The sequence below is a fragment of the Eumetopias jubatus genome, unplaced genomic scaffold (assembly GCF_037043125.1).
Source record: "Eumetopias jubatus isolate StellerSeaLion01/CBP00866 unplaced genomic scaffold, mEumJub1_p1.0 scaffold_7, whole genome shotgun sequence".
In the NCBI taxonomy this organism is placed as follows: Eukaryota; Metazoa; Chordata; class Mammalia; order Carnivora; family Otariidae; genus Eumetopias; species Eumetopias jubatus.
In genome coordinates, this window is record NW_028274813.1 from 65967113 (window position 1) to 65992805 (window position 25693).

Below are 25693 nucleotides of genomic sequence, written 5' to 3' on the forward strand. Positions count from 1 at the left end.
ATTTTTTTATGGCTGAGTAATATATATATGTATATATATATGTGTATATATATGCATATTTATATGTGTGTATATATATGTGTGTGTGTGTGTGTGTGTGTATATATATATATATGTATATATATATATGCACTACACCTTCTTTAGCCATTCATTCATTTATGGGTACTTAGATTGTTTCCATATCTTGACTAGTATAGAATGCTGCAGTGAACATGGGGGGTGCATATCTCTTTTCAAATTAGTGTTTGAGTTTAATACCCAGATAAATACCAAGAAGTGGAATTGCTGGACCACGTGGTAATTCTATTTTTAATTTTTTGTGGAATCTCAATACTGTTTTCCAGAGTGGCTGCACTAATTTACATTCCTACCTATAGTGCCTGTAAGTTCCCTTTTCTCCACATCCCTGCCAACACTTGCCATTTCTTATCTTTTTAATAATAGCCATTCTAACAGGTGTGAGATGATCTCTCATTATTGTTTTGATTTGCATTTACCTGATGATTAGTGATATTGAGCATCTTTTTATGTGCCTGTTGTCCATCTGTATGTCTTCTTTGGAAAATTGTTTATTCATGTCCTCTGCCTATTTTGCAATCAGATTTTTTTTTGCTATTCAGTTATATGAGGTTTTTTTTTTAATATATTTTGGATCTTAACCGCTTAGTGCATTTATGAATTGCAAATATTTTCTTCCATTTTGTAGGCTGCATTTTCGTTTTATTGATGGTTTCCTTTGCTGTGCAGAGGTTTTTAGTTTGATGTAGTTTCATTTGTTTATTTCTGCTTTTGTTGTCTTTGCTTTTGGAGTTAGATCCAAAAAATCATTGCCAAGATAGTTGTCAAGCAGCTCACTGCCTATATTTTCTTCTAGGAGTTTTATGGCTTCATGTCTTATGTTCAAGTCTTTAAACTATTTTGAGTTAATTTTTGTGTAAGAGATAAGATAGTAGTTTAGTTCTTTTGCATGTGGCTGTCTAGTTTTCCCAGCACCATTTATTAAAGAGGCTGGCCTTTCCCCAGTGTGTGTTCTTGCCTTCTTTATTGTAAATTAACTGACCATGTATATGTGGGTTTATTTCTGGGCTCTCTATTCTATTTCATTGATCTATGTTTCTGTTTTTATGCCAATACCATAGTGTTTTGATTACTGTAGCTTTGTAATAGAGTTTGAAATCAGGGAGCATAATGTCCCCAGCTTTGTTCTTTCTCAAGATTGCCTTGGCTATGTGTGGTCTTGGCTGTTGGCTTTGGCTATTTTGTGGTTCCACACAAATTTTAGAATTGTTGTTCTGTTTCTTTGAAAAATGCCAATGGGATTTTTATAGGAATTGCATTGAGCATATAGATTGTTTTTGGTAATATGGACATTTTAACAGTATTAATTCTTACAATCCATGAGCATGGAGTGTTTTCCCATTCATTTGTGTCTTCAATTTCTTTCATCAGTGTCTTGTTTTTAGTGTACAGTCCTTTTATCTTGTTGGTTAAATTTACTAGTAGGTATTTTATTCTTTTTATTTTTTATTTTTTTTAAAGATTTTATTTATTTATTCATGAGAGACAGAGTGAGAGAGAGAGAGAGAGGCAGAGGGAGAAGCAGGCTCCCAAGGAGCAGGGAGCCTGATGCGGAACTCGATCCCAGGACCCTGGGATCATGACCCGAGCCGAAGGCAGACGCTTAACCATCTGAGCCACCCAGGCGCCTGGTATTTTATTCTTTTTAATGTAATTGGACTGAATTCATTTATTTATTCCAACAGTTTTTTGACAGAGTCTTTAGGTTCACTATAATATAAAATCATGTCATCTGCAAATGTCAAATAGTGATGGTTTTACTTCTTCCTTTCCAATTTGAATGCTTTTTGTTTCTTTTTCTTGCCTAATTGCTGTGGCTAGGACTTCTAATACTGTGTTGAATAAAAATGGTGAGAGTGGGCATCCTTGTCTTGTTCTGCTCTTAGAGAAAAATTTTTCAGCTTTTCACCATTGAGTATGATTTTAGCTCTGGGCTTTCATATATGGCCTTCCTATGTTGATGTATGTTTCTTCTATACCTACTTTGTTGAGAGTTTTTTTAACAGGATGTTGAATTTTTTCAAATGCTTTTTCAGCCATTCTTTCTTCAAATAAGTCTTCTGTCCCTTTCTCTCTCTAATTCTCTTCTTTTTCTTCTCCCTGTAATACAAATGTTATTCTGCCTGATCCTGTCCAATAGTTCCCATAAATGATCTTCACTTTTAAAAATTCTTTTTTTTCTTTCTGCTGCTCAGAGTGAGTGTCACTGCCCTGTCTTCAAGCTCAGTGATCCTTTCTTGTGCTTCATCTAGTCTCTTGTTGAACCTCTCTAGTGTATTTTTCAATTTAGTTATTGTATTCTTTAGTCTGTGACTTCTGTTTGGTACCTTTTTATATTTACTATTTCTTTCTCACTGTGTTTATCTTTTCTCTCTTTGCTCTCTCATCTATTCTTTTCCCAACTTCAGTGAGCATCTTTGTGACAATTACTTTGAACTCTTTATCAGGTCAATTACTTATTTCCATTTCATTAAGTTTCTTTTTTTTCTGAAGCTTCTATTTTGTTCTTCTTTTGGGGAATATATTGCTCTGTTTCCTCATTTTGCTTGACTTTCTGTGTTTGTTTCTGTGTATTAGGTGAAACAGTTACCTCTTCCAGTCTTGGAGGAGTGGTTTTTTTGTAGGAGATAGATCTTATTTTCAACTTTGCTCTAGCTCTTGTTTGTCTTTCAAAACTTTGTGATTGTCTAAACACCCTGGATTTATTCCTGACAGGTCCCAGTCACTGAGGGTGTTTTAAGACCTGCCAGTGTTCCAAAAGGAGGGACCTCCATCAGCATCTAGTGTCAGGCTGATTGGAAGCTAGACCCTCGGGTAGCAGCTTTTAAGGTTTACAAATATATACTGTTCTGTGGCACTGCATTTCTAAACCCTGCTGGCCTACAGACCAGGAGATCTGGAGGTGTCCTCTGGACCAAGTTGTAAAAACTGGGGCTTCAGACAAGTATAGAAGTCTCTTTCTGGGAGGTAGTGATGAGCTATAGCAAAACTAAGGGAGAGAGTAAAGATGGCAACCCAGCTTATGTTCCCTGAGAGTGGCTCAGAAGCTTCTGGTTGTGTGGCAAAGCTGAAGTCTGCCCTTCAGGGTGAAACTGAAAGACCAGGGCTGGGGGATGGGGACATTGGTGGGAGGAGGGTGTGTTTCATTCTGTTGTCTGTGTAGTGCCGTCGGGGTGGTAGCCTACCAAAAACTTTCTCTTCAATGTTACAGTCCTCTGAGGCCCACCAACAGAAGCCCCTGGCCACCAGATGATCAAGGGGTCTCCTCTATGTGTAGTGCATTGGCACCTGACTTAGGAAGGCAGTGGGAGCATGCTGGGCTAGGACATGCCTGCCAGCTTTTGTGGGTTTGTGGGAGAGCACAGGGCCAGGGTATCCTGCCACATTTAGTGGGGTAATAGGAGAGCAAAAAGATGGTGTCCACCATCACTTCCCATCTCCTGGGAGAGTCTCAATAGGCCCCTGCTCCCCTGGTAGATACTTTAGGATTAGCAAATGAATTACCTTCACATATAGTCTAGGTACTTTTCCAATTTCTGCTTTCATGCTGGTCCCTGGGGTGAGTCTGCATGCAAGCCCTTTAAGAGAAGTATCTTTGTTCTCTATAAACCTTTGGTTTTCAAAGGCAGATGTTCTGCGAGGCTCATGTCTCCATTGCAGATCCCAAGGCTTGGGGTACCTGATGTGGGGCATGAACCCCTTTCTCCTCAGGGAGAAGCTCTGGTTATGTGACATCCCTCTCAATGATGGGTTGTGGTACTGGGGGTGGAATTTTTGGCAAGACCATGTCTCTGCATCACCTACCTACCTTGAAGTGGCCCTTTTACTGTTTGTTACGAAGGAGCTGTTCAACTAGCTTTCAGGTCTTTTTCAGAGGGAATTGTTCTATCCGTAGCTGTAGATTTGGTGTGGCCATAGGTGGAGTTCAGGATCGTCCTATGCCTCCATCTTGGGTTGCTCCCCCATTGCTTTAATGTTTGAGCTCATCTCAAGAAGAGAAAACATTACTAGTTTTCTGTTTTATGTAAAATGTCCTCCAAATCAAACTTCACATGCAGATAATGTTTTGAGTATTGCAGAGGTCTTTTTTTCCTGATAACTATGCATCACTATCTCTTTAGCAGTAACTCAGCTTTTTTTTGGATGACTTCATAGGCTTTTGGTGGTTCCTATTTTGCTTGATAGCTTACTACAGCTATTGTGCACTGAACAGTTAGTTAGCTGTCAAAATACTATGAGATCATACAGAAGCAGTCAGTTTCTGCCAAGTAGGTAAGTTTCAGAACTCTAATTCTTAATCATATCTTTAGGAAAAAACAATAACTAGGCACCTACTAGATACATAGCACTTTATTTTCTTTCCTTTTTTTCTTTTTATCTTCATAAAAAATGCTCTGAGGTTGAAATTGTTCTCTCATTTTACAGATTAGGAAACTGTGACACAAAGATTTAATAACAAGGCTGCATAGTTAGTAAATGGCAAAGGTCTATTTGCTCCAAAACTCTTGTTTTCTCACTGGATCATAGTTCTGCACTAGAAATCATCATGATGCAATGCACAGGGTTGCCTTAAGTATGGCATTTGTCATCTGGCCATGGAAAACACCCCCATTTTCAAAGTGAATTGGAAATATTAGAGCTGTTTGTGTGGTTCCATCAGTGTAGCGAGTTAGTGAGGGCTTTGGAACACAGCTTCCTCCCCAACACATACTTCCTCTTTGTTTCTTCCATAAGAGTGTTTGTTTTTAATTCCTTTCTTAAAGTATCAGTTTGAAACATAAATATATTATATAATGCTTCCCTGTGTAGTGAATTTTAACTCTAAGGTTAAATGTGAGTTGCCTGAGTCACACTGTTTACTACCAAATAGGCTCCAACTTAGGAGGCACAATTTTACTGTTTCTGAAATTGGATTATGTCTTATCTCTGTTCTGTAGCATCATGAAGAGTTCTTTCTTTGATTAGCTGCATGACCTTGGATAAGTTACCAAGCCTCTTTGAGCCTTTTTCTTTTTAAACTTCTGGAAGTATCTCTAGATCTTAATGTTCTACCTGCTTATTGAATAGATCTATTGAAACAGAGTAAACCAAACCTTTTGTAAGCTTTTCAGCTCTTATAAACATTTAACATATGGGCTAGTGATTCTCAGATATGAGTGTTTATTAGAATCATCTGCTGATTATGTGAGTGCTGAGTGCAGAGTCCTGGGATTCACTCCCAGCGATTCTACTTCTGTGGATTTGGGGATTATAAACAGGCTATTATAAAAAGAAGTAGAAGTAGAAGATGTGCCAATAAGCACGTGAAATTTTATAATAAAAATGCACGTAAAACATCTCTGAGAGACTAATTTTCACCTATTAAATCAGTAAAGATGAAAATAGTAGTACTTGGTGTGGGAAAATGACTATTTTATGTTGTTGATGTGAGTATAAACTTGGAATCGCCTTTCTGGAGAATAGTCAGGGAATATGGATTAAAAGGCATAGAAATAGTTTTCTTCCTTTGATTTAGCAAATCCAATTCTTTAATTTTTTTAAAGTAAAATCCCATCGTGTACACAATCTTGTATGTGGGCATATTCAATCATGTGTGTAGGAATATCCAGTGCATAGTTGTTTATGAAAGGAAACAAATTGCAGACAACTCAAATATCTCACAATAAGGAGCTAGGTAAATGAATTATGTTATATACATATAACGAAGAATTATATAGACATGAAAATGTGGAAGTAGAACTATATTTTTATTTATTTGAAAGATGTTTGTGATAGTAGTTAAGTGAAAAGGGTTTATAAACATGTGTAAAGTGAACTAATTAAAAAAATTTTTTTTAAAGATTTTTATTTATTTATTTGACAGAGACACAGTGAGAGAGGGAACACAAGCAGGGGGAGTGGGAGAGAGAGAAGCAGGCTCCCCGTGGAGCAGGGAGCCCGATGCGGGGCTCGATCCCAGGACCCAGGGATCATGACCCAAGCTGAAGGCAGATGCCCAATGACCGAGCCAGCCAGGCACCCGAATCAATTAAAATTTTGTATATATTCATAAAAGTCTAGAAAGATACTCTCATCATCTAAAATGGTAAATGGTTTTCTTTGGCTGATGGGATTATAGATGTTATCAATTTTAATAAAATATGAAAAATTTACAAATTTTTATAATTGGAAAAATAAAAATAATTTTTTGTTTTTAAAAGGAAAAATATTTAGGGAACTTTGATTTTTGATAAATGTCATTATTTTCTCTCAGACTTTGTATCTGTAGCCCCTTTCATCTCCCCATTCTAGTTACTTGGTTTGTTTTCTTCTAAGGCTCTTACAAGAAGACTCATTTGCATGTTAGTTGGGGTTATAGAAGCCGAGGAGGTTCTTGCCCCTTCCCTGATTTCTGTATCTTTAATTCTCATGGTAAATTGGAATGTCTTAAAGCTCAGCCCTTTTAGAGGATTTTGTGTAACTAAGGTTTAGTCACCATAACATCATGAACTTTAACTTGGTTGCCACATTATTTTGTTTTGGATTGTGTTTGCCCAGCTTTATAACCATCTCTGAGGATTTTGCTGATGGCAGGAGAAATAAATTCTTTTTATTTTCCTGTTAGCTTACTGATTTTCAGAGAGAAAACCAGTGATATCAACTTCCTCTCCTGTTACTTAAACAAATACTACTTGTAGGAGGGATAAACAAATCTAAGGTAGGCTAACAGTCTGGATGGGGAGTGTGTGTGTGTGTGTGTGTGTGTGTGTGTGTGTGTGTGTCTGCACATGCATGTGGAAGCTGTAATCCTGATGATTGGGAATAGCTAAAATCAAAAAGACACAAAATAACAAGTGTTGTCGAGGATGTGGAGAAACAGAAACTCTTGTGTGCTGTTGGTGGGAATGTGAACTGGTGCAGCCACTGTGGAAAACGGTATGGAAGTTCCTCAAATAATTAAAAATAGAACTACCATATGGTCCAATAACTCCATTACTGGCTATCTACCCAAAGAAGATGAAACCACTAATTCAAAAAGATACGTGCACCCCTGTTTATTGAGGCATTATGTACACTATCCAAGATATGGAAGCAACCTAAGTGTTAATCCATAGATGAATGGAAAAAGAAGATGTGGCATATATACATATAATGGAATATTATGCAGCTATCAGGATAAACTGGTGGTTGCCAGAGGGGGGAGGGTTGGGGGTGGGCACAATGGCCGAAGGGGAGTGGGCGATACAGACTTCCAGTTAGGAAATGAATGAGTCATGGGAATAAAAGGCACAGCATAGGAAATATAGTCAATGATATTGTAGTAGTGTTGTATGGAGACAGATGCACTTGTGGTGAGTGTAGCCTAACATACGGAGATGTTGAATCACTGTGTTGTACACCTGAAACTAATGTAACTTTGTGTCAACTATACTCAAATAAAGAAATTCACAATCTGATGACTGGGAAGCATTAAGGATAAATGAATTTACTGAATTTAAGAGTCAAGAAATCTGATTTAAGCTCTGGCTTACTATATTAAACACATAGGAAAATTATTTAAATTCTTATAGGTTCTGTTTTCTCATCTATGAAATAGAGGTATTGGTTCCCATATTACTTTACAGGGTTTGGGACATGATTCAATCAGATAATACTTTGTCCTTCCTTCATTCATTTGTTCTCCAAATATATATGGAGCACCTACTGTATACTAGGCATTATTCTAGGCACATGATCTATTAGTGCACAAAACGGACAAAACCCCTACTTGCTTAGCGCTTATGTTCTAGCAGCTAGAGATGAACAATGAAAAATAAGCATAATAAATAGTAAATTATATAAAACATGATTAGTGCTATGGATAAAATTAAAAGATATGGGTAAGGAGAACTGAGAGTGCTATGTGTAGAACAGGGTAAGGTGGTGGATGGGGGAGCAGGTTGCAGTTTTTAATGGGGTGTCAGGGTGGACCTCGAGAAGGTGACATTTGAGGAAAGATTCTAATTAGAAGAAAGTGTAGCCATGTAGCCATGTGGACATGTGGGAGAAGAATGTACCAGGCTGAGACGACAGCAAGGGCCAAAGTCCTGTGGTGTTTGAGGGACAGCAGTGAGACCACTTAGGCTGGAGTGGAGTGAGTGAGATGAGGGGAGCTAGGTGTGGTCAGATCACAATGACTTGTGGGCTCTTTAAAGACTCTAGCTTTCCCTCTGAAGGAGACAGGGGCCATTACAGGCTCAGAGAGGAGACGTGATGTGACCTGATTTAAGTTCTTAAAAGATCACTTCTGGCTGATGTATGGTGACTAGACTGTGGGAGTAAGAGTGGGAACAGAGGACCTGGTTAGGAGCTTTTACAGGAGTTCAGGTGAGAGGTGATGGTGGCTTGGGTGAGAGTGAGCAGTCTGGGTAGGGAGAGTCATCCAGGAAGCACGTGGAAATGAAGGTGTGTTTATTCTTTTTTTTAATTTATTTTTTTAAAGATTTTATTTATTTGAGAGAGAAAGAGCACAAGCAGGGGGAGCGGCAGAGGGAGAGTGAGAAACAGACTTGGTGTTGAGCTAAAGGGTATTCACTTCTCATATTTTTTCTTAAGGGCTTAGAATTTAAATATATGTTGTTATTTGAATGTATACTTTTTAATATCAGATGTCTAGAAATTAAATAGGACCTCTTAGTTTTAGTTTACTTTTACTGAAGCTCTTTTGAAGAAATCGAAGTTTCAAGCTCAACAAAGATTGCTTTTGTGCCTCCTCTCACAGTACATGTAGCATATGATCCAGGGGTGGTTCAGTATTGCCCTGGCTTATTTGAGAAATTGAGATGTCCCTACACCACCACACACTCTCTATGCCCTCTCTAATCACCAAGTCTTGTCCACTGTGTTTTTTTTTTTTTAAGATTTTATTTATTAGAGAGGGAGGGAGAGAGAGAGAGTGAGTGCGTGCACAGAGGGAGAGGGAGAAGGAGATTCCCTGCTGAGCAGAGAGCCTGATGTGGAACTTGATTCCAGGACCTTGAGATCATGACCTCACTGGAGGGCAGATGCTTAACCGACTGAACCACCCTGGCGCCCCGTCCATTGTGTTTTTGAGTGATATCTCAATTCTGATTACTTCTCTCCATCTCCACTGTTATGGTCCTAGACGTCAGTTTTCCTTGTATTACAAGTATCCTCTTCCGTTCTCTACTTAGCAAACAGAATTTTCTACAAATGCAGGTGTCATCAAATCACACCCCATGTAAAAACCTTCAGTGACTTCTGTAGATCATTTTCCACAGGCCCCTGTCCATTCCACCTTACTCTGTCCTGTTCTGTGTCCCAGGAGGTGCAGACCACATCACTAGAAATCCTTTGGCTTCTGCTTCCCATTGAAGATGTTTTGTATTTTCTGCACCTAAGATGAAGTCCACAATCTATGACCTGGACAAAAATCTGCAAAGAAGGCCCTGCAGGGTCTGACTGATCCACCCAGGAGACTCGGCTGGCCTCTTTCCATCTCTAGCCCTGACAGTTGCCTCTCAGTTCCTTAAAGACCCCAAGCCCCTCCTACCTCCTTGAGTTGGTACTTCTCGTTCCTTCTTACTGGACCACTTTTCCTCTACCGCCCTTCCCCTTCACTTGTCTCCACCTTGCCCATCCTGAATGTCTGGGCTTCAATGTTGTTTCCTCCGAGAAACCTTACATGGTTATACACTCCATTTCTCACTAAATGTTTCCTTTGTAGCAGGTAGCATGACTCTACATAAATATTCATGAACTATTTGCATAATGTTTCTCTTCTCTGCTAGATTTCAGGCTTTGTGAGGTCAAAGATATGCAAGTTTTTGTTTCTCTTTTAAATCTCTGCCTCAGAAATACTTGATCCATACAGAGTACTCACTAACTCACTACCTGCCCAGAAAATGCATCCTGAAAGTGAAGATAGCTTCACCGGTTGTTTTCGGTAATTATCAAGGAAATTTTAATGTGTTAGTGTAGAGTCGGACCTAGGATCAGAACTAGAATTTCAAATCACAGTGAGAACTAGAATTAGAACCCAGTTGTCTGTGCATTCTTTCCTGTGCTGCAACTGACCCTCATGAACCTACCAGTACTATGGAGGAGCCTAAGAACCACATGCTAAAGAAAACAATATCAGCAAGGCATTTCTCATTTTTCAGTTTTGAAGTTGAAAGTATATATATATTTTTTTCATTTCATATATTTATTGTAACTTTTGTAACTGGAATTATTGACATTGTTTGGGGTAACTTCAAGAACAAAGTTACATTTAACAAATAGAAATGAGAGAGAGGGAAAGCTTTGGCACCAAATACCTGGGTGAAGACAAAAGAATGACATTAATAAGGCTTGAAAAACAAAACTAAAACTAAAAACTAGTTATGTAAAAAATAAAAACAATTCCAGTTATTTTAAAACAGAATAACTTTGGTCATTAACACCCTCGATAAAGTATAACTTGAAACAGGAGTATTTGGTCTTGGCAATAATAAACTGCTCTGTTATATGCATTAAATGTATTGAAATCTGATCTACATTTTTCTGTTATGAAACTTTACTTATTCTACTATTTCTACTAGAAAATGGAAATGTATCAAACCCTCAGAGTGGTATAAGTTAGTTTTATTTCTTTTTTTTTAAAGATTTTTTATTTATTTATTCATGAGAGGCAGAGGGAGAGAGAGAGAGAGGCAGAGGGAGAAGCAGGCTCCCAAGGAGCAGGGAGCCCAATGCGGGACTTGATCCCAGGACCCTGGGATCATGACCTCAGCCGAAGGCAGACGCTTAACCACCTGAGCCACCCAGGCACCCAGCTTAGCTTTATTTCATCGATTGTCATTTTTTTCATTTTAAAAAAGTTCGGATTGTATTTTGAGAAGGTTTATCAATAGCCATTTCAGAAGCAAATAAACAGATATGTTATTGAAATACATATGGTATTCTAAGTATTTCAAATTCATAGAGCTGAATGGAATTTATTTTTAACATTATGAAGAAATAGTCTTTCATGGACATTTTTAATGGTGCTTCTATTCCAAAATAACTTTTGTGGCTGTGACATTCTAGAAATAGATGTATTTGATGGAAATGTTGACAGATTCTTATTTGTAAGCAATGAATGAAGCCACCTAGAATTTTAGTGACTTCCCTTCCAATGAATGGCCATTCATATTTATTATTATCAATTCTAATAATAATCAGTTTTTAGAATGCCAGCTTGGCACTGTAGAACATTTGATGTGATCTCAATCTAATGAATCCACTTCTGAAGTACCATTGTTCAGTACACGAAAGCGCGTGCACACCTGAGAAGAAGATTCAATCTTGAGCCTCTGCCTTTTCCAGAAATTAATAATATGATAGGAGGTCAGGGCATCTATGCAATAGACCTTTGAGCATTAAGTCATTCTTGGCACTGCAAAGGAGGGTAATTTGTGTAAGACTTTTATTGTGAAGTCTGTCAGCATGGAAACTGCAAAACAAACTCTTGAAAGAGAAAATGCGTAATACTCTTTCTTTTTTCTCTTTTATTCCTTCCTCCCTTCCTTCCTTCCTTCCTTCCTTCCTTCCTTCCTTCCTTCTTTCGTTCTTTCCCCCTTCCTTCCTTCCTTCCTTCCTTCCTTCCTTCCTTTTTGTTGTTATGGATGGCTAGAAATGATTCCACGTTTAGTAGCACAAGGCACAGAAGATTGTTCTTGATACAAAGGGAAACTTCCTCAAAAGTTTGGCTAAGGTGTTTGGAAAATTTGAATCCTTAAATGAAAAGAGAAAACTCAATAATTATTTATCTGGTATCTACTGTGTACTTATCAAGGTATTAAACTTAATACATTGGTGTGTTTTTAATTGAAAGAAAGAATGGTTGTGTTGAAATGAAAGAAAGGTGCCAAAGAGCTGTGTGTAGAAAAAATACCTGGAGAATGTGTGACCTGTAAGAAGTGTGGGATAAAACATCCACCGTATATGAAGAGGACATGAAGTTTGGTGAGACTAAATAATTCTTAATTTTTGCCGAAGTGGAGTTATTTACTGTTAATATCAAGGCAATGAATTAAGTGACTTATTTGTCAGCATCAATGCTGACAAATTTTGACAAAAATTTTGAGAGGTCAATAGAAAGTCCTTTAGAAGTTTTTATAAAAAATAGGGGTGCCTGGATGGCTCAGTTGTTTGGATGTCTGACTCTTGATTTCGGCTCAGGTCATGATCTCAGGGTTGTGGGATCGAGCTCCACATCGGGTTCCACACTCTGTGGGGAGTCTGCTTGGGATTCTCTCTTCCTCTTTCTCCCTCTAGCTCTCCCACTGCTCATGTGCACATGCGCTCCCTCCCTTCCTCCCTGTCTAAAATAAATCTTTTAAAATTTTTTATAAAAACTAAATATGTATGTATTTATAAGTAGCTAGCTACATGTAAACTCTCTTTCTGAATTTAATTCCATGAATATCTCTCTAGATATTTTTCAGAAAGTGTATATTTTCTGTAAGAGCTAAAATAGAGGTATTTTTTTTTAATCTCAAAAAGGGATTAAAAAATACCAAAAATTTACTATTCGGTGGTAAAAGTAGAGAGACTGTGCCTCGGAGAAATAAAAGAGGGTTAAGATCCTATTCAATTAGAGGGATACTTGCAGAAGAGGTGTGCCCTGGAATAGACCTTGAAGAGGATCAGCCTCTTTGTGTATATGATGGTGGAGAAGGGAGAGGCATCAGGACTGTCAGTGATGGACTGTAATAGTATAATAGTCTTAAGGAAGGCACGTAATGAATGGAGCACTGGGTGTTATGTGCAAACAATGAGTCATGGAACATGACATCGAAAACTAATGATGTAATGTGTGGTGACTAACATAACATAATAAAATAAACAAAACAAAACAAAACTAATGATGTAATGTATGGTGACTAACATAATCAAATAAAATAAAAAAAAAAAAGAAAAAAGAATAGTATAATAGCCCATGTGTCTGTGTGTGCATGGGAGAAACAGAAACAGAGGAAAAGGAAAACTGGTATCTAACTAAATATTTCACTTGTGGCTTTTGGGTGCACCATGCAATTGGACAGAGGGTTTTGCCATCCAAGGTGGCTCTGCTTTATATGATTAAATTCCCCTCTATTTCTGATTATTGCTTGAGTCTCTGAGCAGCCTATACCTCTGCCACAGCAATGATATTTATGCTCCTTTAAAGGATTTTTCCTGCTTATTCATTTTATCTTTGTAGCTTATTACATAGCTGTGTTTTGGGCATCCTGCTAGCATCCATTCACCATATTTGTGCCCTGTGATAAGAGATGTTGTATGTTGGTGCATTTCTTCCTTAATAAGTTCTGAGTGTCTAGAACAGTGCCTGGATATAAGCAGGCATTTGTTAAATATTTGGTTAATGTTTTTTGGTAGGGATTCTTCCTTGCTGTTTAATACCAGGTATATTTTATGTGAAAGGCAGATAAAACTTAACCACAGGAAACTGTGACCATGGTGGTAGATACAATTTTCAGTCATATGAAGCATCTAATTTCACAACAGTGGATCAGTTTCATAAAAAATTACGTATCTTTGTTTATCAGAGTATGTAGTGTCGGACAGAAATTAGGCTTTTTTTTTGTATAATTGGTTTCAGTGTTTGCATTCTCATCTGTCTTGTGTACTGCTAGTTAGACCATGTCTTCTCTTGGAAGAGTTATTGCATTAGAAGATTTCATTCCCTTGGAAGATACTTGGAATATTTTATCTTTAGCCATTTTATTGAAAAAAAGGGGGGGCAGGTCAAGGGGCTGATTTCAGTCCTGTGATAGTCTTTTAAGAGTATCTGAATTTGTGGCACCTGGGTGGCACAGTTGGTTAAGTGTCTGCCTTCAGCTCAGGTCATGATCCCAGGGTCCTGGGATGGAGTCTTGAATTGGGCTCCTTGCTCAGCAGGGAGCCTGCTTCTCCCTCTGCCCCCCCCCACTTGTGCTTGCGCGCTCTCTCTCTCTGACAAATAAATAAAATGAAATCTTTAAAAAAAAGAGTATTTGAATTTTCTAAGGTTATTTCCTAACTCACCTTCATTTGTTATGTTGTTAGTTTTCGCACCTGTCTGTCCATCCATCTATTATCTTTCTGTCTGTCTCTCTGTCATCTATCTGTCCATGTAGCTACTTACTCATCTGTGTATCATCTCTGTTTCTATCATCTGTCTGCCCATCTATGTACCTGTTCATCTTTTTTTTTAATTTTTTTTAATTTTATTTATTTATTTCAGAGAGAGAGAGAATGAGAGATAGAAAGCATGAGAGGGAAGAGGGTCAGAGGGAGAAGCAGACTCCCCGCCAAGCAGGGAGCCCGATGTGGGACTCGATCCCGGGACTCCAGGATCATGACCTGAGCCGAAGGCAGTCGCTTAACCAACTGAGCCACCCAGGCACCCTACCTGTTCATCTTCTATTCATCTATCAATTATCTACGCCTACTACACACACACACACACACACACACACACACACACACACACACACACACACACACACACACACACATTTATTTTAGGATACCATTTATTATGTCAGGTACCGGGTCACATTTGTTATTCCTTCCAGCATATTTGCTTTGTAGATGAAGAATTAAGAATTAGGGGGCTTAGCTCTCTTGCTCAATTAGTGAGGTATGAGCAAAAATTGATTTTAAAAAGATTCTTTATTTGATGGGGTTTTCACTTTTGAAAGATGCCATTGAGAGATTTAGTCTTTTACTTGTAACAGATTGGGAGAACTAATACAAATTCTTAACAGTGAGAAAAAATAAAACATTTGAAATATCTGAGCATGTCAGAAACTAGCAGTTCTTTGCTTTGTCTTAGGAGAACAGTAATGGTGTCTGGAGAGAACTACATTTGATAAGATATTGGCAAAACTATTAAAAGAATACTGTGGTAGTATCAATAATACAATCGTCCAGGGATTTGAGAAGTTCATATGCATACAGAAAATGATACAAATCGTTTGAGAACCTTGTTAGAGAATTACCAAGGAAAGATTTTTTGCTTAAGTGATTTCCTGTGTTCTTCAGGGCTAACATTTGTCCAAAAGTTTCTCTTTTGGGAGTCAAGGAGAATGCACAGGATTGAAGTCTATCTATGAGCTTCTTCAGATAGGAATTCCCTAAATGCCTGAAGTACTGCCAGCTGTTATTGCCAATATTCTCAGTTTGCAGCCTAGGGTATACTTTGATGCTTCTCATAATTTGGGGGGTATGACTGTTATGTTATTTCCATTCCAATGTGGACAGTTTTTATAGTGAAATGATCTTAGTTATTTTATGCTAGGGTAGCATAGCATAGACCTTTGACTTTGTCTCTATACTTCTTTGTTTTCTTTAGTAGCACTTATCTCATTATCGTTTTACCACAGTGTAATTTCACATTTATTTGTGTGATTCTCTAACTGCTGTCTCCGCTGTTGGACTCCATGTTCCACAAGAACATTTTTCTGCTTCCTTCTGTAGCCTTAGAGCCTAGAATTATGCTTGTGCACACACACACGCTCTGTAAATTCTTGTTAGAGGAAGGAAAGGACCTCTGAGAGACTTAGACTAGGCTAGATAAGAACTCATTACAGCATCCCCGACTGCATTATTTTCTAAATGCTCAGAAAGCATATTAAAGATGGAATTGTCTTTAGCAGCCTATAGCTTTTATTTTTTATTTTATTTTATTTTATTTTTTTTTAAGATTTTATTTATTCATTTGTGAGAGAGACAGAGAACAAGCAGGGGGAGAGGCAGAGGGAGAGGGAGAAGCAGACTCCCCGCTGAGCAAGGAGCCCGATGTGGGACTCGATCCCAGGACCCTGGGATCATGACCTGAGCTGAAGGCAGACGCTTAACCATCTGAGCCACCCAGGCGCCCCTTATTTTTTATTTTTTAAAAAAGATTTATTTGCGAGAGAGAGAGAGCACGAGTGGGGTGAAGAGTAGAGGGAGAAACAGACTCCATACTGAGCGGGGAGCCTGACCTGGATCATGACCTGAACCCAAGGCAGACACTTAACTGACTGAGCCACCCAGACGCCCCAGCCTATAGCTTTTAAATAATACCTTTTCCCATTTTGAAAATCCTTCTTTGATTTACTTGGATATATTCATAACTGAAAACACTTGGAAACATTGACTTCTTGTCTGATTTTCCCCAAAACTTTTTTTTTTTTACCTTGAAGAAAATAACAATATATATTAGATACTTGCTTGTATTTGCAGATGAAAAAATTGGGGTGAAGTCCTTTTCTTACGATCACTTAATTAATAATTAAAAGGAATATAGAAAGAATTGTATTCTTTTATCTCTCTCTCTCTCTTTTTTTGCAAAGAAGAAAATAACCGCTTAGTTTTTCAGGTGCTTCTTTCTCTATTTAGCTGTGCAGTTGTATTGCAAATGATGATAATTTACTTCATTTTCAATACATAACTTTTATTCCTTTTTCAAATGTCCATGGCATTGGTTAGCACTTCAGAAAAAAGTTTAAAATGTGAGCAACAGTATTTCTAGAAGCATACTCCTAGTCCTTCATTATTCGGTAATGCTATTAGTTGTTTCATATAGGTTTTTTTCATGTAAATGGAATTTTTTTATCCCTAATACTAGTAGATAATAGTATAAACATCTATTAATATTAAAGAAGCACTGGTAGAGATCTTACTACAAATCTTAATCAAAATTTTGGTTCGGGAATAGTCTTTCTAATTTATATCCAAAACATAATTGCCTTTAAAATAATAATTTCAATCATATTAGGCTAGCTGTATTTATACTTTTTTAAAAAGATTTTATTTATTTATTTGACAGAGAGAGACACAGCGAGAGAGTGAACACAAGCAGGGGGAGTGGGAGAGGGAGAAGCAGGCTTCCCGTGGAGCAGGGAGCCCGATGTGGGGCTGGATCCCAGCACCCTGGGATCATGACCTGAGCTGAAGGCAGACGCTTAATGACTGAGCCACCCAGGCGCCCCAGTGTTTATACTTTTAAATTGCATTAAAATTAAGATGAGTTTAAGAAAATAGTCTCAAGGACTAGAGGTCTAATGCCGCCAACTTTAGTAGTGTTACTCTGAGGAGAACCCAAGCATGTTAGGGTTGTGGGGTGTTTGCACACGTTAGGAACACAGCAGTTCAGGGGATAGAAGATACCTGCTTCAGAGCTTTAGGTCAATATCACTACTTGAATAATAAAGGGTTAGTTCTGTTCCACTTTACCCAGCACATTATTTTTACCTTATTTCATCTTGTACATTGTATGCTTTTTTGGTGAACTTTTTTTTAACCACTTTAGAAACAAGGTTGAGTATGTATCAGTAAATACGGTAAATAACTTAGGGTTGTAGTAATAACAACTTACGCCTTACCTAGGAACTGAATCTCTGGTTTGTGTGGTGTACTTGTTCTTTATATCACTCCTCCACTTTTTTTTTCCATTTCATTGCTATGTGGACTTTTATTCCCATTACTCACTTATGTTAACCCTGTGGGTCAGTATGGATGTTAACAGATTCCCTCATATACCACTGTGACTTATTGTCCTGTTAACCTTGAATTGTACCATTTAGGTCTGATTTTTTCTTTCTTCTCTTGAATATATTTGCTTACTAATAGGTTAACTGAAATATGCCCTATGTTCCAGGTCTCAAGCATCCCTTCAAGGGATGCCTTCTAGCCTAATTCACGTAAAAGTTGATTTATCTTTCTGTAGGTCTTCCAGCATGAATATGTGTGTCCACTCATCTGGGCGTTTATACATTGCCTCAAGTCTTATTCACTGGGGCTCATATCACTTACAACATATTACATTGTATATTTATAACCTAAGCTTTTCTTCTTCATTTTGCAGTCTTTGAGAAAAAGCAGTGTACCTCATATACTGTCATATCGCTCAGGGAGCCTAGAGCTGTTCCTTGTATAGATTAGGTGCTCAATTTTCTCCTTCTTGTCTTCACAGAACAGATACCTTATTTCATGCTTCTTTGAAATCTTGCTTCTACTGCATCAGTGATATGGACATAGTAAATATACTACACATGCAGATATGATACAGATCAAATCTTCATGCATCATAGAGGGCATGCATTTTGTTGACACCACATCGTGTACTGGTTGCATCCCTAGCAGGAGACCTAACCATCTTCGTACAAGAGGAAGGGAGAGTGATAGTGGCATTAGGCTGTGTTAAAAGTATTCAAGTCCACCTGCAGGGCAGTTGGGATTGCTTTCTGGGTTTTTTCCTGGAGCTTGAGCTGAGAGAACACATTAAAACCATCTCTAGAAGATTTTATATTAACATTGGCAAGAAACAAACAATTGACATCAGGCATAAGTCTTAATTTGCGTTATGCTTTTGGCGCATCGTTGCTGGGAAAATTATGCTAATCCTCACCATCTGCAGCTACCAGATGTGCCATTGAGAGGTGCACAAGTTCCTTTCCAGAAAACTGCTCGATGTTGAATGTCAATCATTCCAGTTAAAATGACAGCACCTACCATCAGAGGAGGGAAGACAACTACAATTCATGTTTTTTCTTTACCATCACATACAAATCTGGATGATTAATACATTTAGTAGCTGACAGAGGAAAACTAACAAATGTGGTTGCTCAGTCCATCTTTTGTTCTGTTGCAAAATGGCTATGGAATCTGTTAAAGACTATCTCATTGAATATACATGTACAGTGGGTGTGGTTACATTCTGCTGACTGCATTATATTTCTTGGCTTGTATGGTTTATTATATTAAGAGAATTGGCTGGAAGGGTGTCAGCAGATGGTGCTAGGCACAGAGTTAAGTTTTGTCATTGCATGGTTTAGCATGCTTCCAGGAACTCTCTCCCAAATATGATTTTTGAAAATAAACTTGTTCATTTGAACACACTGACAGGTTCTTCCCCGAGAGTCTTATATCATAAAGACATTGCCATGAATTTACTGGAACTATGATTTTGTTCCTTTTGGTTGGGAGGAAGAGAACAAGAGAAACTAAGAAGTGGTGACAATCGACTTTTATTTAAAATCTTTAATGTTTTACCTGGATCTGGATGTATCTACATTTAGACATATTAGGAATCCTTTCTGTACTAGTTTCATACCCTTTTAATTTTGGCAGCTACTGCTAAGCATTACAAGAATGCCAGGGCACAGAAGCACGTTGAACATACCAGGTACACCCTAAAATTCCACTGATTTCTAGAATATTAATGAATAACAGTGTACGCCAGCGGCTGGACCTTTCCGTGAGCCTTGTTGTTCAAGAATGTGTCAGAGTGGGGAGCAGGTGCCTTCCTCCCCTTTCCGTCATTCCTTATTCAGGTCCCTGCCAGCCACACCGTGCTGTTTCCTTAAGAGGCTTTGTGTGGACATCGGAGTATTTTCTCATAGCTTAGGTATTCTGTAAACTCGTTCTAACCAATATATCCAAAAAAAGTATATTTTGATTTAAATTACGCTCCTTAGGGAATGGGGAATTCCCCCTTAACTCTGCTAACTGCTGTTCTTCAACTTTTGTCAGGAAATGGGGCATTTTTTAGTCATAATTATTTCTCCAAACTGCCTGTGAAAAATATCTGAAGTCACCCCTTTTGTCCCATATTGGTATGTGGTGGTGTTCTTAAATCCTGAGTAAATGGGAATTTATAAAGGAATATGAAAGAAGAGGTAGCTTAGTCCAAAAAATAAGGGGTCCTCTGGATGAGTAGGAGATCATGAATTTTGAAAGAGTTACACTGTTTTGTCTTTTTGTACGATAGTGTTCCCTGAAAGTTCATCTCAGAGATAAATACAACTGTGTTTTATTTTCTCAGGACTGAGGAATAGAGCCTACAAAGGAAAATATTTTAAGCGATTTTCATCAGTCTCTGTACCCTTTGCCCTACTGAACCCCCAGCGTCTTTCTCTTCTACTCTTGAGTGAACTGCTCACCTGGTCTAGTAATAATAATAAGCTAGCATCTGTCTTTGTCACCTGACTGAGGTCCTTGATATGTTGAGACTGCTCTTTTTTTTGTTTTGTCAGATATAGCTTTGAATCTGTCTCTGGAACATTATAGCATCTATTAAATATTTGTTGAGCAAATAGATGGGTGAATAATATTATATTCTTATATGCAGAGTTTCATATATGGAGAATCATCTTCGATGTCTTTAAGGTTCGTGAGAATACAACATTTTGGACTATAAATCACAGACAAAATAATTTGTGTCTCTTAATTTTGAAATATGTAATAACATAATGTGTTCTATTATCATTGGTATTGCTAACATTAGACTTGAAATATTAATACATTGGTGTATATATGTATTTTTTTATAAAATCTTATTACCTTTCAATGTTTCAGTCCAGTTTTACATTTGAAATATTTGTCATATATGTTTCACATTAAAAAAGAAGTTAGCTCACTGAAAATCCTGATAGCAAAAGTCACTTTTAAACTTTTATTCATTGTACAAGCAGAACATTGCATACATTTTGAAAAAATCTTTTAGTCCTAGTGTCAGTAAATTACTCGTGACATTTTTGTCTGTGCTCCTGTAGACCTTTTAAAATGTACTTAAGTACAAACTTTTAAGTAAAAGGAAGATTGCACTGTACATATTGTTCTTTAACTGAGCATCATTTTTGAGTTGACAAAATTACCCAAAACATTTTAGGGTAGGAGTTGCCATTTGATGATCATCTCTGCAGATGATGCTCACATTGAAACTAGAAGGTCACCCATATGGAGAGGTTAAAAATAAAATCTGCTGGCCTTCAAAATCCTCTTATCAGCCACCTAACGGGGTCAGATACTGACAATGATGCATCTGAGAGCAGTGAGTAAAGACAGATTGCAGAAGTTTCATAATTGTGAATTGTGTTCTCAATTTATTCATTTTTGCTTATGTTTGTTCCCTGTCTTGGGGTCTCTGGACTGTGCAAATTTAGGTGGCAAATCTCAGATGTAGCCCCAAAGGGCTAGTAGTCATTTAGATATTCATGCATGAAATAAAGTATTTTTATATGTCAATCAAATATACCCAGAAATCAGAAGGCAAGTTTTTTCCCAAAGTAAGTTCCATCTAAATGTAGCTAAAAAGAACTACTTTGTCATTAAAGTGAATGAATATTCATTTTTAGAACAGACATGAGTTTGGATTGTGTTAAACATATGTCTGTTAGTGAAAGTGTGAGTCACAAAGAAAATTTCATCTAAAAATAATATCTATAGAAAAAAGCAATAAATATACATATAGAAAAATGCTTTTTTCTGTAAACTTTTACTTCTTTATTTTTAATGCTAGTGATATCTTGTATTTATTTTCTGTTATTAAAAGAAATGGTTGACCATGTTCAGAATAGCATGATTCACAATGGCTAAGAGGTGGCGTCAACCCAGGTGTCCTATCCAGGGATAGATGGACAAACCAGATATGGTATATACATACAACGAAATATTATTCCACCCTAAAAAGGTGGGGAATCCTGACATATGGTATACCGTGGATGAACCTTGAGGACATGATAAGATTAAGCTAGTCACCAAAAGACAAATGCGTATAATTCCACTCATATAAGTTATCTAGAGTTGTCAAATTCATAGAAACAGAAGGTAGAATGGTGGGTGCCAGGATCTGGGGAGAGGGAAAAATGGGGAGTTGTTTAATGGGTATAGACTTTCAATTTCAGTTTTGTGAGATAAAAAAGTTCTGGAAGTTTGTTGCATAACAATGAATAGACTTACCCCTTCTAAACTATACAGCTAAAAATGGTTAAGGTAGTAAATTTTATATTATGTCTATTTTGCCACCATAAAAAGAGAGAGAAACTGGAGAGAAAGTATAATTTTTAGATTGGAGCTTATTTATTTTTAACCATAATTGTTTCTACAGAAAAGATAACCTAGGATTGGTCTTGGACCTTTAACAGGGTTATGATATAATACATGATTACTGATCAAATATAGATATATAAGAAAACCTAGTTAAGGCTCAGTGGCAAGTCACTTGTCCCTAAATTGTCTATTTTATTTATTTTTGGTAGAAAACACTGGGCTTTGTAAATTATTATTTGTAGAATAATTAAAAGCTAACTACGGGGCGCCTGGATGGCTCAGTTTGTTAGGCGTCTGCGCTTGGCTCAGGTCATGATCCCAGGGTCCTGGGATCGAGCCCTGCATGGAGCTCCCTGCTCAGTGGGAAGTCTGCTTCTCCCTCTCCCACTCCCCCTGCTTGTGTTCCCTCTCTCACTGTCTCTCTCTGTCAAATAAATGAATAAAATCTTAAAAAAAAAGCTAAGTAAAGTATTAAAATCACCATGTTCAAATATGTATTTAACAGAGCTTTGCTTTTTAATGGTTATTAATAAATAATCCAGAGACATTGATTTATTCACAGATTTATTGACGGCTTACTATTGTGTTAGAGACTGAGCTGGGTTCAGACATATAATGATGAATAAGTTAAGTCTTGTCCTCAAGGAATCTAAAGTCAATTGGAATGGATTGGGAAGAGAGTAGCAAACAGAAAATTACAGTAAAGTTCCATAAAGATTATGAAAGGGGTTAATTAAGAGTATGATGGAAAAAATGTAGGGTTTTGGGAGTTCAGGATTTCTGTTTTGGGGCTTCAGGAAACATCTTGTGGAAGAACCAGTAGCTTTGTTCAGTGAAAAATCTAAGTTCATTGGGTGAAATGGTTGGAGGAGAAAATGGAGGAAACTAAATGCAGAGGCAGATCGGTCGAGAGAGCTTCCGGTCGTTTTGCCGGGAGAGTCTTTTATGTCTGCTGTCCTGGAGTGCATGGGTTCTCTTTCACTGTCCTAAGTCCAGGTTTGGTGGTGTGCCTGTGGGGCTCAGCAAACATGGCTTAGCAACTGAGACTAGTTTACTGTGCTTGGAACACTGAGTTTGGGGTGGAGGAGGGAAGAGTTTACTGTGCTTGGAACACTGAGTTTGGGGTGGGGGAGGGGAGAGATGCCACACGTAAGGTGAGGCTACATTATGAAGTTACATGCCGCCTTGTAGCATGATTCTGGCAGTGAAGAACCATGCAAGATTTTTATAGAGGAGAGTAGTAGAGAGAGATTGGTACTTCAGAAGTTTGATTGCAGATTCACCGAAGAGAAGAGATTGAAATGGAATGAGAGGCAGGGCCATCACTTAATAAGCTAGCAGTATCGTGGGGGACAATAACTGACATTGGTTGTAGGGATAGAAAGGAGTGAGTGACTTCCAGAGCTATTAAAAAGCTAGACTTGCTCTTTGCCACATCTATTGTGAGAATGAAGGCCATTCTCAGCAATCAGACAGTTGACATTCCAGAAAATGTTGGCATCACTCTGAAGGGATGTACTGTTACTATGAAGGACCCCAGAGGAACTCTGCCAAGGGACTTTGATCACATCAGTGTAGAACTCAGTCCCTTTGGAAAGAAAAAGAAGAAGCTCTGGGTTGACACATGTTGGGAAAGTAGGGAAGAACTGGCTACTGTTCTCAGTCTGTAGTCACGTACAGAACATGATCAAGGGCTTTACACTGGGCTTCCCCTACAAAATGAGGTCTATGCATACTCACTTCCCCACCAACATGGTTATTCAGGAGAATGGTTCTCTTGTTGAAATCAGAAATTTCTTGGGTGAAAAATATATCCGCAGTGTTCAGATGAGACTAGGTGTTGCTTGTTTGGTATCTCAAGAAAGCTGAGTTAATTCTTGAAGGAAATGGCATTGACCTTGTATCAAACACAGCTGCTTTGATTCAGCAAGCCATAGCAGTTAAAAACAAGGATATCAGAAAATTTTTGGATGGTATATATGTTTCTAAAAAAGAAACAATTCGGGTTGATGAATAAGATCTAAGTTGCCCAGCTATAGAAACAGCAAGATGTTGGGATGATTTTTCAGACTTATTTGTGATAGTAAAAGGTGAAAAATTTATTTGATCTGAAGAGAAACCAGAGTTTTTATTTGTGTTTTAAAGATGCAATTAAAGTTGTGTTGATTTGGATTTTTTTTTTAAAAAGCTAGACCTAAGATTTAAAAATATTGAGTGTGAGTTTGTGTGTGTGTGTGTGTGTGTGTGTGTGTAAGTGAGTTTGTGGGGGAAGGAAAAGGATGGCATTATGGCTTGGACTAGTGAGAGAATGGTGGAGCAGTTCACCAAGGTAGGGACAGAAAAGGAAGGAGGAGAGGGTTTGGGAAAACACAACCATCCTTGCTGAAACCTTGGGAGGGGATGGATAAGCCTAGTGAGGGTCTGTGGGATAGGATGAAAGGAGGTCCAAAACAAGGAACCTGAGGGGGGAAAAATGGAAGAATGAACAGAGGGTGAACGACCCACAACCAAACCTAGGCAAACCAACAAAACACAAAACAAACAAAAAAACCAAAACAGCAAACAAAGCAAAGCTGAGCAGGGGTAGGTCAGAGAGGGAGGAGGAAAACCTAGAGTGTCCTCTCAAGAAGCCAAGGGAGCAGGGTGTTTTTGGAATGAGGTGGTAGTCAACAGGCTATCTATCAGGGAAGGATTTGGCAGCAAGGTGCTGCGTGGTGTGCTTGGTGGAAGGCATTTCAGGAGTGCTGTGGGGCCCAGGACAGGTTGAAGTGGGTTGCTGAGTTACATTAGAAGTGGAGGCTAGGAGCCAAGACAACCATTTCAAGAATTTTTACTGTAAAGCGGAGGAGAGTAGAGTAGAAAGAATTCTACTAGAGAGGATATAATAATATAATTTTATTTTATTTTATTTTTATTTATTTATTTTTTAAAGATTTTATTTATTTGAGAGAGAGAGAAAGAGAGAGAGAGAGCGCCCATGAGGGGGAAGGGTCAGAGGGAGAAGCAGACTCCCTGCCAAGCAGGGAGCCCGATGCGGGACTCGATCCCGGGACTCCAGGATAATGACCTGAGCCGAAGGCAGTTGCTTAACCAACTGAGCCACCCAGGTGCCCCAATATAATTTTATTTTTATTTATTAAAAATTTTTTTGTGATAAAATATATGGAACATAAATTTACCACTTTATTCATTTTAAGTATACAATTCAGTGGCATTAAGTATATTCATGGTGTTGTGCAATTAACTGTCTAGTTCCCCAATTTTTTCAGCACCCCAATAGCAACTCTATACCCATCAGGCAATAACCCCCTAATCCTTCCTCCCTCTACCCCCTGGTAACTTCTAATCTTCTTTCTGTCTCTCTGAACTTGTCTATTGCAGATATTTCATGTAAGTGGAATCATTCAGTATTTGTCCTTTTGTGACTGGTTTGTTTCACTTAACATAATGTTTTAAAGGCTCCTGTGTGTTGTAGCATGTATCAGAACTTCACTCCTTTTTATGGCTGAATAAGATTCCATTATATGTATATACCGTAAATTGTTTATAGATTCCTGTGTGGACACTTGGATTGTTTCTGCCTCTGGGCTATTGTGAATAATACTGCTAAGAACGTGGGTGTACAAGTGTCTCTTTGAGTACCTGTTTCCCCTTCTTTTGGATATATACCTAGGACTGGAATTACTGGGTCATGTGGTGATTCTATGTTAACCGTTTTAGGAACAGTTTGTCACAGAGACTGTGACATTTTACATCCCCCACCAGCAAAGAATCAGGGTTCCATTTTCTCCACGTTATTGCAAAC

General features: G+C 38.0%; 1 protein-coding gene and 1 pseudogene across 3 annotated transcripts in view; both read left to right on the top strand.

The window, feature by feature from the left end:
- The window catches only part of PRKD1 (protein kinase D1), a 317471-nt gene that overhangs the window by 26416 nt on the left and 265362 nt on the right, over window positions 1-25693 (top strand). The gene's annotated exons all lie outside the window — the stretch shown is intronic.
- LOC114217894 (large ribosomal subunit protein uL6 pseudogene) lies at window positions 23337-23905 on the top strand (annotated as a pseudogene).